At 36.2% G+C, this 14,658-nt stretch overlaps 1 long non-coding RNA gene across 5 annotated transcripts in view; it reads right to left on the bottom strand.

The window, feature by feature from the left end:
• LOC101931335 (uncharacterized) overlaps positions 1–14,658 on the bottom strand; it is a 95,683-nt gene that overhangs the window by 27,613 nt on the left and 53,412 nt on the right. For all 5 annotated transcript variants that reach the window (XR_010591354.1, XR_010591348.1, XR_010591347.1 and 2 more), the window contains 3 exons: positions 8,901–8,966; positions 4,184–4,386; positions 1,788–1,970 (listed from right to left, as the gene is read on the bottom strand). This is a non-coding gene — a long non-coding RNA (uncharacterized LOC101931335). The remainder of the gene's footprint in view (positions 1–1,787; positions 1,971–4,183; positions 4,387–8,900; positions 8,967–14,658) is intronic.

The raw sequence follows: 14,658 nt of genomic DNA, 5'->3' as shown, positions 1-14,658 counted from the left end.
CTTTTAGCAAATGGATCTCTTAGTTAAACATGCTGCTAATCCAAGCCTCAAGGTATAATTCATTACTCTGGAGGATCCCCTCTATAGTTTTGCCAGCTGTTCCATCTAGGTCACTCCACCACAAGTGTAGTTTTCATCTCTCCTCACTTTCTTCCTGGGGTCCCACAAGCAGAAGCCTGTCTTTCTGAAGGCTGTTTAAAGTGTAAATGAAAAGACTAGACAGCAGTGAGCTACTACCTCAGGCTCCTTAATTTCTGCACTACAATGCCTTGGACTGCTTTACCTTGGCAGATTCAGTATGAGTTATTCTTTGATGAAAGAGGAAGAAATGAATATGGAATGGAGATAGCACATTTATTATCATTTTAATAGTGTAGAGCTATAGAAAAGGATAGGAACGTTTTACTATGCACTGAGCCACTAAGGGATGGGTTAGTGAAGTGGTCCTTACACAGCTGATCCAGATACCTGCACTGTGGCTAGCCATGGAGGAGAAGCAGATGGCCAGGAGGGGACAGAATAGGGAAGGGAATGGGGGAAGACTTGAGCCCTGCAATCTACTGGCACACCAGAGAACCTAAGATGCACTGGATGTTAACCTGGTACAGTTTACTCCTTCTCCAGATGAGTGGGGGGAACTGGGAGGGAAACAGTGACCGTTTGAGGGCTCGTCTACACACAAACTGGATCCAAAATAACCGTACTGGTTTTAATTCACACATTTTGATATTTTGGTGAAAGCCTCTTATCCAACATGTGAACATCCCACATGCAGATTTATACTGAAACAATGGAAGGTATGAATTTAAATGGATTGAATTATTTTGGTTCCAGTTTTTGTGTCAGCAAGCCCTCAGACAGTCATTATCTTCCTCCTGAATTGCTTCGGGGCAGCCCAGCAATACACAGATCCTTATCATGGGTGATTTGTTAAGGCACAATTTAGCCATAAATAACTACAAAATTATTCACTAACTTGGAGTTACTGTTTATTTCAAAACTAAATAAGAAGAACAAGTTAGATAGTTCTGAAGCCATTTCTGAGCCAAAGAATTCCTGAGAATGCAATGAAGGTATGTAAAAATCAAGATATTACCATTTTATACAAATAAATTAATAGGGTTTAAAACTCTTTGTAACATGTAATTTTAATGTAAAACTAATCCAATGTAAAACCCAAATCTATCAGAAATTATATTGGAGACTGCTGAAATTGTCTAAGGCAGTACAGTGGTCCTTGTAACCCAACCCACAATCCTGCAAACAGTTAAGCAAACACAAAAAACTTTATGCATGTGACCAGTCCCATTGGTTTCAATGAACTACTCAAGTAACACATGTGGTTAAGTGCAAATGTACTTTTGGGATCAATCCTGCTATATGATTTTGTACTCTTCAGCACTTAAGCATATTCTTAATATTGCACAATGTGAGTAGTACCACCGAAGTCAAAGCATCTAAGCATGTGAGTAGATCTTAACTTCAATGGGACTATTCATATGCTTATATTTAAGCAGGCGCTTATGTGGTTTATTGATCCAAAACCAGAGTTATCAGTCCCCTGCAGGATCAAGATCCAAATGCTTGTGTGTTAGATAAAAGTATGTTTATTACTTACAGACCAATCTTGCAAAGGGTTGCGCAGGTCAGCAACATTACTTATGAGAGTAGTCCTGTTAACTTCAATAGGACTACTCACAAGAGTAATGTTGCTTACTTGTGTAAAGTCTTTGTTGGATCAAGTTCTAAGGGAGACAAAACACATCAATATGACTTATATATCATACCTCTTTAATGAGTTCCCATTTTTTCCCATTGATACCATCTAGCTCCTGCATGTAAAGATTAGCTTCAGACAATGGTTCTTTATTCCGGAATTCCTTTACCATGACAGCCACATCAGTTCTGCACTTTGCCACTGGACTAGTTTTGCCAGAACTAAATCCTCCTCTTTCTGCAATCGCATCTCACTGACATGCAAAAATGAAAATTAAAACATTTTTTTAAAATCGTGAATGACATACCACTCTTTTCTGTGTTTGCATTTAAATTGGACGGAATAATTTAGCCCTGGCTTTTAATTTCAGAAGGGTTAATCACCCTAGCAAAGGTCAATAAAACTTTAATCTACAATAAAATTGCTGCAGCTCCAATCACCTGCAGGAAATTTATTATATTCTTATTTCCATGCAAAAGAATGCATTACTAATCTTCTAACTCTTTACATTAGCACATTCACCATTAACATTTTACTAACATTATTAATTCCTCTAAAACTATTACAAGAGTTCATTTCTTCACATCTCAGGAGATAATCCTGTTAAAAACCAGGCACATCTGCTGTGACACTGCTTTAGTGGACCCCTCTAATCCTCATAGAGGTTTGATACTCCAACTGAGTTCTAACAATGCACAAAGTCTCAATTACATAAAATATTATGGGGTTTAGGTTAAAACAACAATACACTGTTTTAGTAACTTAATCTTGCCTATTGTCTGCAATTACATCACTAATCTATTTTGCTGCTATTCACTACATTTCCTATTCGAAACAAAATATTGATTTGTAATTTTTTTAAACTGCTCTTAAATAGCAATAGAAATACCAGGCTATGTTAAAACCACTGACAATAGGAAATTGATGATAGGAATAACATTTTCCAGCCAGAGCAATGTCCTATTCTGATAGGAAGGCATTGTCCATTAAAAATGAGGGTTTCAGTTGCCACTTCTTATGTTGTCTATTAATTAAAAGTAATATCTTACTGCATTTAATTAGGCTGAGGACTGCAAAATAGCTCTCTAAAATACTATCCAGAATTACGTTTCATTATTAATGATTTTAACGTATCTTGAAAACCATACAAGACTTAGCTGCTAACAGAAAGGGTCTGCATAGATATTTCCATTTTTTATCCAAAATAAATCAATCATATTAGCTAATTTGTAACACAATCCTTCCAGCTTCCAGTCAAACAATATAATTTGAATGCTCCTAAGGTAAATTTTACCTTCACTGTTAAGTATGTAGAAGTCCAAAAGAACACCTACTGAAGCCTTGATATAAAACTAGAGTGCAATACAAGGAATTTGCTTCCAAAATTCCAGAAATTGATGTTGAAAAGTTACAATTACTTGTGCACACAAAGAGTAATAAGCAAAAGGCTCCTACACTGGCCTTACTAATCCCTGCGAGGAAGTGGAGGAACCTTTGTATACTACCCCATTTATATTTCAAATTTATTATTTAACTATAACAATAGCATTGTCACACACTGTAATATAAATATAATATTCTTTTACCTCCCAGAATTTCCTTTTCTGTCTCTCTCTCTTCCTCTTTTGGTTTTTTTATATGGCACACAGACACACACATACAAACACTCCTGTCACTGTCAATATTCACACTCATTAGCAATATGTCAGGCTGGCATTTCAACACATACTCCGGCGCATAACTGAACAACCAAGTAGAGCACACAAATATAAAAATACAGTTGCAAAGAAGAAAAGGCTCAACGGAATAATTTTTAACTCTGAGAATCAAGTAAATATAGAAAAGAATAAGTGAAATGCTTACAGAATGTTTTATAAATGCAATGTGAATTGGGTCTCTAGATAGCAGCTCAGACATTGTTCTCAGTTTTTACATCTAGATGTAAATACAAACATGTATATTTTAGCAACACCATCTATTTAGCAACAACATTCCTTAACATTAAATTACAAATGGAAGAGCCCTGTGCTTTAACTGTTTCCTTTCATCTTTTAATCAGATTCAAACTAAAATAAAAACCCTAAGAAAATATCACAAAATACAAATTGAACAATATTTTTAGTTTCTAAATGATAAGCAGGCAACATTTTTGTAATACCTATAACTGAGAAAATCAGCAATGACAACAACCACATTCACGGTTTTGACAATCCGTGTCTGATAAGATAATGACTAGTATAAAAATAAGGTGCACAGTGCCCGACTATATTTTTGATTATTCATCTTTTTATTTTTGGGTAAAATTTATTTTTGGTTTCTGTTATAACTGCTTTAAAAATCCAATGATAAAACAACCAAATTTCTCCATGTGGCACCATGAAATGGCACCTCAAAGTCATAAGAACATTTGCCTAAATTAACGAGAGACAATTAGAGCAAGTGCTATTGTGCAAAGAACAAACATACCTTTAGCTGTACAAGTGCACCCCTTCTCAGCACATCTACATAGTTCTGCAGCTCCCGAGTGCAAAAGTTGACTCTGCAGTGCTTATGATCTTTGTGACAATGGCATCACGCTGCTGGTAAATTTTTCGATTATACTTCTCAGACGTGGTAGCAACTTTGTTAATTATGATATTAGCCAGCTGGCGGGTATGATCAATCATCCACTGTAAGAAAGCCAGACAACGAGACATCTAATCATTGCAACCAGAGCAGATAAATTTTGTTCCTTTCTTATACGTGTCACAGATTCTATCCCTCCTGACCCTCTACACAGCCATCGACTGTCAAATTTAGATTCAGCAAGCTCCCAGCTTTTCTTTATCCCTGCCTTAGATCTGAAACTCCTGGTTATCAGGAAGACAAGCGTCACCAGCTGTCTCAGAGCAGGAAGGCAATCAGGTGAATAGTACTTATTATCTTTCATTGCTTTCTGAGGAGTGACAAGATTGATTTGGGACCAAAAGCACATCCATATCTCTAGCACAGTGACTAGGGCTTCAAGTTCGGACTGTGGTGCATATGTAACGCTGCAGAGAGGAACTTCAACCCTGACCTTATTAATAATGCATCTTGAAAATTTAAAGAATCGAAAAAAATAATTTGAAAATTTACAAAACTCCCTTTTTTAAAGCTACACTGGATATTCCCTTCCATCCTCCTCCCCCAAAATATGGGTAGGATGACTGCACTGTTACCCAAGGGATTGTGTTTCACAGTTGGATAGCCTTAATTGGGCCCATAGAAGCAGTTAGCTGCCATTAAAGGCTTCTCTGTAGACATCATCCTTCTCAACTAGTTTGATAGTCTATAAATTCCGATTAGTGGAGCCTACACTGTGAGAAGGTTAAAAAATGCAAATAAATTATAACCTCATAATATAAAAGCACCCTAACTAAATTTAATCTGATAGTTAATTTCAGCCTTGCTCTAGGAAGCAACACTATGTTTGACCTTTTTTATTTACTAGAAAATTGGACAGTTTTGCATCCTGGCTTCAAGATTGTTGTTAAAAACTAAGCATATTGTGAAGTACCAAAACGTGAATTAAATATTGTGGAATTGAAAAAGTAAACAGTATACAAGTAGTGAAAATAAAAAAAACTAATACTAAGCACGGTTGTACAATAACAAAGGCATGGTGATATTACATTTAACAAATTAGGCGTAAGTACCGTCCATGAGGCTCGTCAATTTATAATAACATGCAAACATTTTTGTGAACTCTTCTTTTTACTTTGTAGCATTTACATAGGAACTATAGGATGGACTTCAGTTTTGGCCGAATTGTTTGCAGTGAACATTTGACTATTTGGATCAGAGCCTGTTTTCCAAAAAACATATCCTTTCAGAGCTCATGTACTTGTTTGTTTATTCACTTTCAGTGATCATATTGAAAGTCATTTCTTTGTTTTTCTTTAAAGTTTTCAAAGATTGATAAAAATTTCACACGCTTTTGAACACCAGGGAGAAAATAGCTGCGGATAGAAAATGTAACAGCTTATGAGAGCGTCAGGTATAATCTGGTTATGTTGCCTTGAAATTACAATGCTATAAGAGCTTGCTTTGTCCTTCTAAGTGTGAAATTCTGCTTTTATGCCACTGTCTGATGAGGAGAGTTTAAGGGGTCTGGATGAAACGATCATTTAGACCTATCTTAATCATCAAAACACAAATTGCCCAAATTGATCCTTATAATAGAATTTTATTCTGCTATTTATTGGACTGAAAGTAGGCAGGAAAATATTTACAGCCATACAAAACGCTGAAACAGGGACCTCTGCTTATAGAGGTAAACCTTGAAGTAAATGGCAAAACTCCCTTTGACTTCAATGGAGCCAGGATTTCACTGGTTATTTAAGAAACCATTTGTGCACTATGTCTTTTATCATTTATATGCATTTCCCTACTGCATATAGGCCCTAATCAGTATCAGACCCTACTGTTCTAGGCACTGTACAAACATAAAGATGAGGCAGGCGCTAGACCCAGCATACAGCTTGGGTTTAAGACCAGATGCAACAAGCGAGTGTAACAAAGAAATGGGGAGTGGTGGGAGGCTGAGACAACAATAATATTACTTTATTTTATTCTTTGCACAGATGAGCTATATTCACCATATGTTGGTAGCTAAGTCTTTCTCATTTTTAATAATATGAAATATACACATATATCGGTAGTGGCATCCTCACTTGGCTACTTTCCTAGGCATTGTCAGCTGAGGAGGGATGTGAAGGAGAATAGGTAGTGGTTTAATTGCTTAATTTGGGGAAGCTGTACCATCCATAAAGGGCAGCATGAAAGAATGTTCAAAGTAGTACATCACCGGCATTTAAGTTTGGCCATTGTGTATAAATGTGACAAACTTTTTGTTTTTTTTCATTCACTACACAACTGGACTCTAAGGCTGGAATTCTCAAAGGGGCAAAGGAAGTTAGGCACCCAACTGCTATTGAAAATTAGTGGGATTTAGGCTTTTAATTCCCTTAAGCCTTTGAAAATCCCAGAATCAGTTGTTCTTCCTATTGATATCTAATGTAAAATGGTATCTCAAGAAAATAGCAAATTGGCAAGGAGTGTATAGGGCTTGGGGGGAAATCACAAAGGGAATGCACAAGGAGGAAGCAGAGGAAGAGAACTTAGTAGAAGGTGCTAGACGTTATGCCTAGAACAGGAGGAGAGAGAAGTATGGTGGAGTAAAGGGCACAGAAGATGCACAGCAAGAAAATAATTAAAGAACAGACTCTAGGGAAAGAATCCTCAACCAGGAGGAAGCACAGCATAATTACTGTGCAGCAGCTCCAGGTTCAGAGAGAGGAAGACACCTCCACTAACATCTCACAGGGACCATAATTGTGACCACCCAGATCCAACGGAGACACCTGCTCTGAGCAAAACACACTCCCGAACTTTCCACAGAGATTGCTGTAGCAAGCAAGATCCCAGATCACAAAGAAAAGGCAAAACAAGATTAAACAACTTTATGAAGGAGCAGGAACAACCAACTAACGCAAAAAAACTGTGATGAGTATTTTAAGTTGTTTGGATCAAGATACCTGTCAAAACTGCACTGCGCAAGCCAGTTTAATATAAGCTCATTTACTTTTAAATAAAATAAATGTACTTGGTGGTTTAACTGTAAAAAGACAACTATAATAAACTTCCATTTGTTACAACTCAACACTGTATTACAGAATATTAAGTGAAATGTAAATGATATAAAATGAAGTATGTAAATGTTATATTCAAATAAAAATGAAAAATGTAATTAAGGGAAAGCTCAATATTCAAATACAGTACACCTCTACCCCAATATAATGCTGTCCTCGGGAGCCAAAAAATCTTACCACGTTATAGGTGAAACTGTGTTATATCAAACTTGCTTTGATCCGCCGAAGCATGCAGCCCCGCTCCCCCAGAGCGCTGCTTTACCGCGTTATATCCGCATTCTTGTTATATCGGGTTGCGTTATATTGGGGTAGAGGTGCAGTTTTAAAAATTATGTCTTTTTGTGTCAAGTGTCTGCCAATTAATAAGAACCCTAAGATGCTTGACTATGATAAAAGGTACAGAGGGGAACAGAGGAGCAATATAAGGGCAAGAAGCCAACGAAGCATGGCGCAACTCTGTAGATTTGGAGGAACATATGGGGCAGGAGCACAGACAGACCTAAGAAGGAAGCATCTCTTCATGGTAAATGCCTTTCCAACCCATCAGAAGTTAGAACAGCTCAGTGCTGCATTAATTCCCCCCTTTAAAGTTGCTATCCTCTATGTGCAACTGCAGGGAAACAACCTATTAGAGGTGGTCAGGACTTTTTTTGACAAAAGTTGAGTTTTGTTGTCAGAAAATGCCAATACACTGAAATCACTAAGTTTTGTAGAAATGTATTCATTTTGACAAAATTTTCATATGCAAGGTTTCTCAGGTCTAGGATAGAATTTCTGGTCAAAGTGGGAGAGAGATGGCGACCCACCTCAGAATAGCCAATAGCCAGTGGGTAGGGCCCATATTTAAGGGAGATGTGGGAGACCCATATTTAAGTCCCTGCTCTCATGGGCTCATATTTCCCTTATATTGCTCTGTACCTTGTAGCTATTCCAAGGTGGGTCTCTGTCACACAAACGCAAATGCACACACTTTTTCACGAAAAATTTCAAAAGATCTGTTTCATTCTAGAACAAAAATAAATGTTAAAACTGACATTTTTTCAAAACGGAACTATTATTTTTCAGCCATCCCTAGAGCCTATAGCAGTTTGGTTCCTGAGTGAGCCAAGAATCAGGCTTTTTTTGGGGGGAGGGTATACAACAGTATAGAAATTGATATTGTTTTTAGTACTGCAGATCATGAATCATCTTGCATGACAAAATGTTTGTGTATTTTATTGATCAGAATGAAAACTTCAAATGTTTTACAAAACTCAACCACCTCTGAAATAAATCACTCTTGGCATCGTCAATCATAAGCGCTGTGAGGGAGGCTATATGTTTGGCTAGCACCTAGCCCATTGTGGGCATTACTGTAAAACAGATAAATCATAAGAAAAATAATAATACTTACATTCTAGGGTTTGTTTTATAATGGCAAAAGACTCAACTTTATTGAGTAAGAAGATTGTTGGCTTGAAGGGCTTTGATTTTATTGGGCTGTAGCCAAGATGATAAAGGAAGAGACGCACCTGAGAGCAGTAAGAAGAACTTCCTTTGCCTCTGTCAGCCACTGCCTTTTTCTTGCATTGATAAACCTGTTGAAGAGATCTCCTTGGTTACTCTGGATATTCAAACACTGTTTGCACCAGACACAATATCAAGTTCTACTACACTGGAGCTGAATACCAGCACCAACTGTACTACCCCTTCTGGCTTGCAGGCCTGGGATAGGGCCCATCTATCCAGGAGGTGGATGGACCAATGTCTATTCAGCAGGTAGAAACAACATACACCTTTTCCCCAACAGGGTAAACAAGCAATCTCATTCCCATTGTAGTTATCTGCAGAAGCACCTTCTTGCCTAAGTCACTGCATAATGCAAGAAGGATTTTAATAAACCCTCGCTATGGTAGAGAAAGACAAAACTCAGTAACAATTGCACACAAGAAAGCAGACAAGTCAGCACATACCTGTGTTATAGGAAGATTCCATGTGATACAAAAAATGAATGGATGCCTACTAAAATAAACACACCCAAGCCAGAAAAGGGAACTCTAACTTCTGATTCTGCAGACACCAAACAGTCTTGCACAAAAGAGACGCTACCTGTGCCTTATACAATGAAGAGTGGATGGAAAAGATTTGCATCATCCTCAGGAAGAAGAAATGATGCTTTCCACATGGGGAAAACTTTTCTTGGGAATCAAGCATCAGTCCAAGTCAACTTGTCACAGTCCTATGACTTCTTCCTATAATGGTAGGGCTTGCAGCATTGTGTGTGGATTGGTGGGTGGAGAGTCATTCTCCCATGCCCTTCCCCACAACTTTCGGGTTCTGGCACACTTCCTGAAACCCATGAGCCTCTCCTGATTAAAGGCCAGGCCCACCCCATTTATAGAAAACTGGAAAGAATTATACTATGTGATAGTAAATATGCACGGTGAACGATAGCTGCACCTAACCTAAATTAAATGGATATTTTTACAGAGATAATGAATATAACCCATTTTGTTGGGGAAAAAATACTGAGCTGTTCAAGCAACATAGTATTCCATTTTAGATATATTACTTAATTTTCAAAGCAGCATTTTATATTTTTCCAAAAATAAAGGTGCATGTACAGCAGAAGCCTCTTCTCAAAGAAGACATTTGATCTCTACTAAACTGGAACATGCATAATAATACAACAGAAACATGTTCTAGTACATGACTCTTAATAAAACAGTTGAAAGAACACATCTGCAGTGTTCTGAAGCAAATCAGTATAAAACTAAAATACCCAAACCATCAGGAAACAAAAATGTATTAGAACAGCACATCTGTTGTTCACAAGGATTATCCTCTGAAGAGAAAGTCGAGAAAGCCCAACTACTAATATTTAGGACCTGGATGCACCTAAAGCTGCATCTCAATTAAAGGATCAAACTGCCCAGCTCTGACCAGTCAGGGACTTAATCATTTTCCAAGTTATTTTAATGGGCTTCTTAATTTTAAGTCTATTATTTAATTTTCTTAAAGATAATATACTGCACCTGATTATTTTCAGAGAAGTTAGAGCAGCAGCACCAAAGGCACAAAAATGACCAAATGGGCCAACTCAGTAGCTATTTTCTTCAAAGCCTCATTTTCCTTTTCATAAACTCTAAAATGAGGCTCACTGAGAATGAACACATCTAAATTACTCTTAGTGACTGGGGACAGCAAGCATTTGTAAGATTCCAAGGTCAAGCAGTAACTAAAAGATGATCAAACCAAAAAAGGAACAAAATTGGTTGAAAGAGGTTTATTATACTGTGGGAAAATACACATTTTTTAAGCATGTCTAATTTCAAAATAACCACATTACAGCACTTTCTTTTCTACAGAAACTATTCTTATGATCAACTCTACCTATCCATGACACAATGACCTCAAGTAAGCACAAAGCAAAATATGATTATCTACAAACGTTTAGAGAGATATATAAGCATTCAGAAACATTTGTGATGTCTGACCAGTTTTATAAATGTGTGTACTGCAAACAAGGTCCTGGCATACACATAATGGACGGTTCATATGTATGTACTATGTGGCTGAGATTTTCAGAACCACCTAGAAGATTTGGATAGCCACCATCCATTAGTATTAAAGTAACAGGTGTCCTAATCGGTTAGGTGGCTTTGAAAATTTTAAGCTATCTTTTTAGGGAAAAACATATCTGAAAAAAACAGTAAAAGTTTTAATTTAATTAATTTATTTGTGGTGTATAAAAATGAACTGTTCATAATATCACATGTACAAAAATATTTAAAGAAGTATCAATATTCAGTTGATATACTATACTATACTATAGGCAACATTACTGAAGGACTAACCCATTAGTCGTAAAAAAATCCTCCCCCTCAGACAGGAGCCTGGGACTTTACAGATAGAGCTGATGGCTGGGCTTTGTCAGACCAACCGAGGAACTGAATTTCAGCATTGGGAGCACTCCACTAAGAAATGCAGTCCACAGTTGTTGCCTATTTCCAAGAGATTTCTTAAATCAAACTAGGTTCATCATTCTGTGTGGGTGGACAAAAGCAGTAAGTTCATTACCCTGTAGGTGATACCTGACTTCAGGTTATTCAAACATTTGTATATGCTGTTTGTGATACATATTTAGGATGTGCATGACAATCAAATATGCCAGTAAACCCCTCATGAGAAAAGACCCTTTGAAAACTCTCTTGAGTTTTTGGCTGTGGAAACCCAACAGCTTCTTGCTCACTTGTAAAAGCTCTTGCAGCACTGTACATTACCCACACACACAACAACTGGACTGTCACAACTGAACATTGACTAAATATTACAGAAAACAAAAGAATTCACAAATTCTCTGGTATACGCATAAGAATCAAACATACAATTACAAAATGCTTCACTTCTACAGTCTTTCAGTTGAACTAAAAGAATAATTGAAATTGCACGTTTCTTGGTTTCATTAAAACAACAAAACTGCTACCAATTATATGCAATTTAACAGAGCTACTACATGGTTTTATGAATATTTTTAATCAGAATTGTCTGACGTAGATTAAAGTCATGATTCAGAAAAACGTCCCTATTCAAGACAATACTTAAGCACTTGCTTAATTTTAAGCACATGTTTAAGTGTTGTCCTGAATAGGGAAGGACTTGCATCTAAGTGCTTTACTGAATTAGGGCCTATAGCCTGAAATGTTAATGGGAAATCTCAAGAATGCATTACATGATATTAGTTCTAGTTATACTTCTAAATACTCTTAGAAATCTTAACTTACGAGACTTTTTAGTTCGAGTGGTGGGCTTTTCCAAATATGTATGAAATTACATCTTCTTCCCTTTCACTATTGGGTCTGTTAATTACACACATTGTATACAATAATTTGCAAACTTGTAAAGATGTGTATGTCTTATTTAAAGATTTTGATCAAGTCTCTGGAAATGTTTCTAAATAAACATGGTTGTCTTGGTCTTCCTCTGTATTTTTAAATACAAATACCAACTTAATTATCATTATATTAAAATTATGCAATCAAGTTCATTGCACATAAAAAGGAATGCCAAAAAAGGAGAACAAAGTAAAATTGATGGATTCAAGTGGAAAAATAAATAAATAAAGCGCTAGCTGGAGTTGTGAAGATCATGCATTAAGATGAAAGATGAAACAGATGCAATACACAGAAAGATCAAAGAGCTCCATCAATTCATTCTGAGAGTCAAAATCCAGCTGAGCATCAGAGCTCTGTCCGCATAATAAGAAAGGTTGACTAAAACATAAGGATTAAACAGATGAGCTGTCTCCTGTGAACGCACGGCAGAGAAGCCCCGCTGAGCCACTTTTAAAGACACTCTGGAATTGTACACCTGCTACTCCACAGTCAAACCAACAGGAAGCCAGGCTGGCAGGGAAAAAAAATCTACTAATGGACTAAATAGCTATCTTTAGGAGAAGGAAAAGTGTCCCGAATGCACACTTTTGATAAGAAATGTTCAGTTCAGGAAAATTACAATTTATAGATTTGTTCTTTTTATCCTTAGAGTTAGTTGGTTTACCAAACATTTTCATTCAAACATGAATGTAAAGCAAATATTACCATCATCTTCACATTCACTTATAAAGGAAACAAAAGCCTACTAAGTATTGTTCCTGTGACAGAAGCCTAAGAAACTACATAATAGGGTCAGCCTAGGACTATGTATAGAAATATCAGCAACAATATTTCTGGTTTAGAATCCATTTGCTTACTCTGTAAATATGATGCTAACTGGCAAAACTATCAATGACTTCTTTGGGGCAGAATGAAACTTCAAGATCACTGAAAAATGACATAATTTCTAATAAAGGAATAATTTTAAATAGTATCATACATAGTCTCCTTTCTTGTCTCAACCATCAGATAGACTAAACAAATAAAAATTAAAAATCCCAGTATAGGACAATGATTATTTTGCTCTTATTTTTTCTCATTGGTAATGAGAAATAAAACCAGGAAAAATATTATAATGTTAAATAGTGGTCGTGACAACAAACTAATTAAGATAACGTTTTTCAAGTGATGCTGGAATAGAAACTAGATTAATTTTAGTATTAAAAACCTAATTTTAAACTATTTCCTATATTGTCCACTACTTTTAGTTCCAAATGCAATCCCTATATATAAAAAATTAAGTAGTAACAATAATTTCAGTACTTGGAACAAAGGGTAAATTGCTGAGGCTTTACAAATTTGTGGCATCATCAACATGCTATTCCGGGTCTTACTCAGAGTAAAGCCTGCAATCCATAAGCTGAAAGTGAGTATTGTACAAAGCAAAATAAACTTACAATAAACTTTTTTAAGGCTTTGATTTTATTTTCACCAACTTTTCAATTAGATTTCAACTGGTTGCCATAGGTGGCTTCTCTCCCTTTTTTTCTTTTATATAAATGTCACTAACTTGTTTGGCCTATGAGTGTTATTTACAATCACCTCTTTTACTCTTGTTTTAGCTGACAGGACAATCTCTTCATGGATCTGTGTAGAGCTGATATATTTGATTTCCAGGTTATCTACTGCCTGCAGATACAAGCACTTCGATTGTTTACAATGCAGGAGTAATTGGTAACAGCTAAATAACTCCACAGAGACTGATTTAAGAGTGCTTCACCTATTACATGAATGTGGGGCTTGATCCTGCAGTCCCTATTCTGGCAAAATTTCCATTGACTCCAATGCAAAACACAATTAATTAAAAGAAAGAAAGAAAGAAAGAAAGAAAGAAAGAATACAAGTTAATTATCAATCACACACATTCATTATTCATAACTTTACTTACGATATGTAAAATGGATTTATATTTACAAAACAAATTAAAATAAATGACCTGCAGTTTCCAAAATTTCAACAGATTTCAAAATATGGCTGTAAAAATAAGCAGCTTCTGTATGAAACCATTTCATAAATAAAATGGAATATTGACAGTTTCTTTCAGAACACAGCCCCAAAATTAAAATGTTCATGATGAATTACAGCAAGAACAGCTGCAAAGGATTAGACGGCCCTATCCTCATTCTTCAATAGTTTTGGGTAGGTTTCTATCAGATCCCTTAAACACAGAATATGGTTTTTTACACCTCTTATTATTGAAATACCTACATTATTCAGTTTCAGATAAATTATACCAAGGGTTAGATTCTATGGGTAGTAGATAACACTTTTTTTTCTTTTGCCATTTAATGTATTGCTTCCTCATTGCAGGTATTGGTTCGAAATTTAATTTTAAAAATAACTTGTCACTGAGGCA

This window comes from Chrysemys picta, chromosome 1, assembly GCF_011386835.1.
Source record: "Chrysemys picta bellii isolate R12L10 chromosome 1, ASM1138683v2, whole genome shotgun sequence".
NCBI lineage: Eukaryota > Metazoa > Chordata > Testudines > Emydidae > Chrysemys > Chrysemys picta.
The sequence above is the reverse complement of the archived record's forward strand: the minus strand, read 5'-3'. Positions and strand labels throughout refer to the sequence as shown.